Consider the following 6,774-nt stretch of genomic DNA (forward strand, 5'->3'; position numbering starts at 1 on the left):
CCAAAAGATTAAAGTTGTAGATCTCTTCAATAATTTTCCAACAAATCTTAAATCATCTCATTCTGAGGTCGGATGAGATAGTTACAGCTAAAATGTCGAAGGTTATATTCCTAATCAGACTAGGTTTCCTGGTTCGGATCAAACGGGTTTATTTTGGGTTTGCATATATATAATATATATAGATACATGTGTTTTCATAAAAATTATCATCTTTATATTAGAGTTTCAAACCCTAGCAGACCCTCTTCCTCTCTCACAAGCCCTAACCCTAAAGTTAAGATTTTGGGAGCGTCTTGTGAGGCGAGATGCGAGGAAAAGGCGAGATCTACGACGTTTGGCGACGAGGAGTCATTTCACATCAGTTTCAGAGGCTTGCACATGTAATAAGGCAAGATCATCTACATACAAACTCATTCCCATAGTGTTTAACAATTATAAAAATATTTAATTAATGTTTTCATGCTTAAGGCTTAACCTAATATGAAAAAGATGAGATTTTTTATGATAAATCTTAACCCAATGCTAGATCATTAGCTTTTCCTAATTGTTTATGATAGTAACGTGATCATGAACATTAGGAGTGATTAAATTTTTATTTTTTTAACTTGATAGTTATGTTTAACTCGTGTGTTAATCCTAATTTGTTGTCTAATTGAATTATAAAGAGGTTTAGTTTTTGTTTTCATCATAGATTGCAGAAAACTATTACACGTGTATAACATTTAACTAGAAATTTAAGATACCATATAAACTTCAAACTGAACAAAACTAGTGTCAAATAAAATCTATATGAACCTATTTTGCAGAATTAAAAACCATTTTAACAAAGAGTTTTTATAGAGAAAGATATACTCAATTTACTTTTGACATGTTCTGCAGAAAACTGCTACATGTGTGTAACCTTTAACTAGAAATTAGATATCATATAAACTCCAAACTAAACCAAACTAGTGCCAAATCATTGATATGTAGATTTAGTTTCCAAAACAAAAAACTTTTCTTAAAAAGAGTTTGTCTAGAGAAAGATATGTTCAATTTACTAAAGATATATTCTGCAAAAAAACTACAGATATGCTAATTTGAAATAATTGATATATTACGTGAAGGTTTCTTTGAGTTTTTATGTTAATAAATCATGCTTAAACCCTAGGTTTGTGATACCTAAGTAATATAAATATGTTTAAATAAATTTTATCTCTGTTCATGAGTAGTTTTTATCATGTGTTGATAATCACTTTGTTTACATATGAGATAATTAAAAAAATTATTTAATTAGGATGTTAAACCCTAATTTAGAATATATAATAATTTAATTTGATGACTCGGATAATTTCTATTGCATATGCCAAGTATAAAATCTTATTTTAATGTCATGATATATACAATTGATATAAGCACTGTTTGTGCATGAAAGAATGCGTGTCTTGACAGAGTAGTCGACTACTAAGCTTAGTAGTCGGCTACTCGTGCCCAGTTGAGTATAACAGAAATAGTGTGTTTGTAGAGTAGTCGACTAATGTTCTTAATAGTCGACTACTGATAGTGATATATGTTATTACAGAGTCTGGATGGACTCAGTGTAGTCGACTACTAAGCCTAGTAGTGGACTACTAAGGTTGTTACCTGGATTTTTGTTTTGCATCTGTTTGAGATATGTTTGTGGGTTTTGAACCACACTTCTTTATACGTAAATTCACGAATAGTGTAGTAGCACACATATGGGTATGCTGAAAGGAATTATGATGGGTTTTGACACGATTACTTTGAGAAAGAGCTTAGTACATATTATACTCACACCCTCTGGATATCGTTGATGAGCTCGGTTCAGTACTACGGGGGTAGTGCGTCGATATTCTATTTGTATAGACCATTGAGTCCGGTTTTGGATGTTTTATCTAGCAGTCCGTCCCGCACTAGGGTGTGATGAGGCTTGTGAGCTATATTTCTAGGATGCCTATTTGGTAGTCTGTCCCGCACTCGTGTTATGTACAGAGATGTGATGAGACTAATGAATCGTGTACACTATTAGGATACCGATCGGATAGTCCATCCCACATGATGATGCGATGAATCAGAATCTTGTAAGGATTTGCATTAAGATGATTGTTGATAGCCTGAGTCTTTGGCGGATGCCAGTTTTGTTCTTGACTGACTACTGAAATATTTGACCCAGAGTACTTTTCATTTGAAAGTATACTGGATTTGTGCCAGTATTCATTCTATCTTCCCAGTGGTATGGAAGATATTATGAATACGATATGTTGATGTATTTACTTTTTTTTACTGGTTTTCTTTATTTTCTTAGTTGGAATCAATAATTAGCGATTCATAACTTGAGACATATGGTATATACATGAGGGTTTTCTTGTTTGGATTATTTCGCTCAACGTACCAGTCTTGTGTTGTAGATTTATAATTGTTGATTTTATTTATATTGTTTATCTTTAGTTCGGTATTAATGTTTAGATGTTTACAATTCGGGACATATGATATATACATGAGGGTTTCTTTTTTTGGATTATTTCGCTCAACGTACCAGTCTCGTATTGTGGATTTATAATTGTTGATTTTATTTAGATTGTTTATCTTTAGTTCGGTATTAATGTTTAGATGTTTACAATTCGGAACATATAGTATATACATGAGGGTTTCCTTATTTGGATTATTTTGTTCGACGTACTATGTCTCGTATTGTAGGTGTCTAAATATTAATTTTATTAGAGACGGGGGAAAATGATCTAGGTAGACTATGCTTAATAGATAGAGCCTCCACTCCATCTAGCAACCCTTCCCCTGGGGCGGATGGAGGTGATCTTGCTATAGCTCTCCGACCCTCTTGTTGTTGCTCTTTTTCTTCTAATATTCTTTCAGGTAATTCGAAGTACTGAAGAGTCATAGGATAACGGAGTTCTTGCATAGTCGTTGTCACATGAGATTTATTAGAGGCTCCATCGTAGTTTTATATTTTTGTTCAGACCTTAGAGTTTATTTCATAGTGTAAAGACAGCGTGCCTTAGTACAATTTTCAGTTGTTCTTGTCGAGACCTATTTATTCATTTTGGATATCAGATATATTCCAGGTTGTTCATTGAAACATGATTTATTTATAAGATAGTTCTTTCTATATCATGTCTATTGTAGTTATTTATTTTCTTTTGCATGTTTTGTACCTGCACTTGATTTTGATTCCACTAGAGGATATTGATGTGATTGGTAAAACTTGTTATTGCACAGTGTGGGTGCATGGCAGGTTTGACATCTCTGTGTTCATTTTGGACTATAGCCATATGTGAAAACAGGGGCATCACATCTGGATGTTGCTCCTCTCTGATAAAGCTTGAGTCAATCAGCTTTTTGACTTCAGCTTCAATCGCTTCCATAATTTACGACCGAAACCGTCTTTGTTGTTGTTTGATAGGTTTAGCATCCGACTTGATGTTGAGATGGTGCATAGCCACATTTGGGTCGAGTCCAGGTACATCTTCTTAATTCCATGCAAAGACATCCATAAATATTCCCTGATGAGAGCAATCAACTCGTCTTTTTCTTCTGGCGAGAGACTGTCACTAATAAATATAGGCTTTGGGTTTGCCTCGTTGCCCATATTAATTTGGACCACTTTATCCTTTGTAGGAGGTTTCCTTTGCTCGAATCTATCACCATATTGGATGTTCAAGTGATGGATCTAAGGATCTTCACGGGTTGGCAACTGATCGTCTTCTTCTATTGTCATAGGATCAACTGTAATCATGTTCGACATCAAACCTTTAAACATTTTTCCAAGGCTGACATCAGAGTCCCAGGCCAAAGAATCTAAGGAATGTCCATCCCCATTCGGATTAGACAGTTGGTTATTAACCTGCCAGCAACACTCGTCGGATGATGAAGAGATATAGCCTAGACCCCTTTTATGCCCGTAATAATTTTCAAGTTTTTCCTTTAGTACATAGGCAGGTCGAGGCAGAATTCGAGTGCCTCGATCAAAGCAAAGACCTTATCTGAGCGCAAAGTTGTATCCCCTCTTCTTCATATAATCCCGTGCTTGTGGACTATATTTGAATAAATGGCGATCAGGTCTTTCATCATTGTTGTCATTCTTTAAGAAGGGATTTGATAGCGGACATGACTCCCCTTTACCGAAGACTGTCTCTTTTCCACCCCCTGCCTTGACGGGAAGGACAAGAGTTGTTCCGAAGGAGTCTTGGACACACTTCTTTATCGTGCAAGATGATCGAAGCAGCATATGTATGTCAGAGTTATTATACAGCCCCTACATTACATTATTAATACAAGGCGCGTACTCGAAATTGTTATTTATTGCATAATTACAATCGACAAGTTGTCAGTTACAACTTCTATCTGACGATTCACCACCATCAAAATTGATTTCAAATAGTTCAATATCATTAAATACAAGACCTTCATCATAATCGAGCCCGGCTTTGGTATTAGCTTCTTCTCCGCTGTCAATGTCATGGGCTGATGGTTCAGTATTGGATTCAGCACCATATAAAAGAGAGTCAATGAAATATTTCTCTTATCCCTTAAATGGTTGTTTATCCGCGACCATCATCTTGACTTTATTATTAGTGTCCACATACTTCAGACACTAATGGAGGGTGGAAGGAACTATAATGTTACCATGGATCCAGGGTCGACCCAATAGTAAGTTATAAGAGGTCTTAGTTGAACCCGAGACATTCTCTGAGAAATCCTTTGATCAACTCGTCCTCCCGGGTAAAAGTCGGGGTTAGGGTTAGTTGAATGCCGCTTTCCTTTATCTGTCATATTAATGGTGACTTCTAGGAGTGCAACATTCTAGTTGGCGGACTTTCTTTTGTGGAAAGGTCTTGGCTTGGACTTTGACGCTTCGATGGAAAGTCTCTGGAACACCGAGACTTTCTATAGGATGGCTTCTTGTTTAGAGCAGCTATATCTGAAAGTACTGCCCTAATGACCTCTCACATGAACAATGAGAGCTTGTTTCTAAAATATTTCTTTTTCAAAATTTTCTCGCACCTCCAGTTTGATAGTACAACTCATCGGCATAATGACCGGAGCACTCTATCGTCTGTTGATATGATTCCCCAAGTATAACGTTGTCTTTTAATGGACACGTCTTCTTTTGGGGATGTAAAGCATTATTGATTTTCTCAAGAGTCACATGTTTAGAACCATCCTCTTGTGAGCGTGAAGTCTTAATGGGCTCCTAGGCTTCGATGTGTACCCCCAAGAGGGAAGTGATAGGAATTCTCCCAGAATGGGAGGCCTCTTTGCCACATTAGTGCATGTTGCATGAGCAAATACATTGAGGTGCCTCAGTTTGTTAGGAGGTGACGGGACACCTTTGAGCAATGATTAGATTGATGGGTGGACGTGTACGACCCCCAGTTTGTGGAAGTTCTTGGGTTTTGTTCATCAGACCCAAGCGTTCTTTTACCGGAGCTTTACCTCGATCTTCGTTCAGAGGACCAAGGTAATCCGCCATCATGATTTTGAACTTTGAAAGGTCTGGACTGACCCAAGGCTTCACATGTGGTGTGGTGGATGTAACCGTGGAAGATGGACCTAGAACGGACATCGACGAAAGTGAAGAAGCGGCTACGGAGGCTTGCTTTTGGGCAAGACAGCCTTTTGTGTCTTGGTTGGCGAGACAACTAGGACTGTCTCAGCTACATGAAACAGTTCCTGCTGTCTTCAAACTCGGTTTTTGCACAAGTTTAGATTTTAGAATCTAAACTATGTGGGATTTTGGTGGTTCTTTGGCTACCACTTTCTTCTTCATTTCTTGTGCCTTCCTTACAAGCGCATGAGAGTGTGCGGCACGTGCATGACGCTTTTGGATGCGCTCCTTCTTTATTGAACAGGCTCTTTTGATGAGAACCCATTCCTCTGTCGATAGTTTGAAGGAAGTGATAGTAACTTGATGTTAGAGTTGTTGGATTACTCGATGCTTCCTTGACTCCAAGTCTTCATAGTAGCGAACCCCATTGACTTATTCCAGAGCTCTGGCAATTTGATGAGCCTGGCGTTAACGTTGTCTCTGATGAGTCCTATTCGTCAGAGTTGGTGAACTTTGTTTGAATAACCCCTTAACTAGGGAGGAGTCATTGTGAGCAGAGCCTTCGGCCTCGTTGGTTGCTAGAGTAGCATTACGAGGGGAAGCCTCAGCAACGACTGGGCAAGAGTCATCACATGTAGTTTTCATCGGAGTTGAAAATTGAAAATCCTTCTTTAAAGATAAGATCTTCCTGCACTTGCGGGGTGAGGAAGACCTTGACAAAGATGAGGAGAGATACTTCTCAAACTTGGATTAGTCGAACTCGCACTCGACCGTTAAATCAACCGGGATCTTGATTGGTTGCGATACGATAGCCTCGACACCGAGACTATTGGCTCCCACTATGGTCGCCAGCGTGTTTACGTCGGGAATAAGTTTCATTGCGGCTTCTATTATAATCGTTTATCATTATAATGGAAACAAAAGAGTGAGCCTTACACTTGTAAAACTTCTCTCTATAAAAAAGATAAAAATTAGGATATTCCCTAGAAATACACGCATAAACTATTTATTAGCATCTGTTTGCGTAGGATCTGTACCTGTGCCAGGGATGCTTTGATCCGTGGACCACCGATTCAACGATCCAAGTTGATCGTGAAGAAGGCTTAATGTTAATGTTTTGACTTGGAAACAATAAAAAAAGTAGATATCTTAGCAAAGTAAGATAAATACTCTTCTTAATATCAAATCAAGGTTTGATATTAAGGAAACAC

This window comes from Asparagus officinalis, chromosome 8 (genome assembly GCF_001876935.1).
Source record: "Asparagus officinalis chromosome 8, Aspof.V1, whole genome shotgun sequence".
Lineage (NCBI taxonomy): Eukaryota > Viridiplantae > Streptophyta > Magnoliopsida > Asparagales > Asparagaceae > Asparagus > Asparagus officinalis.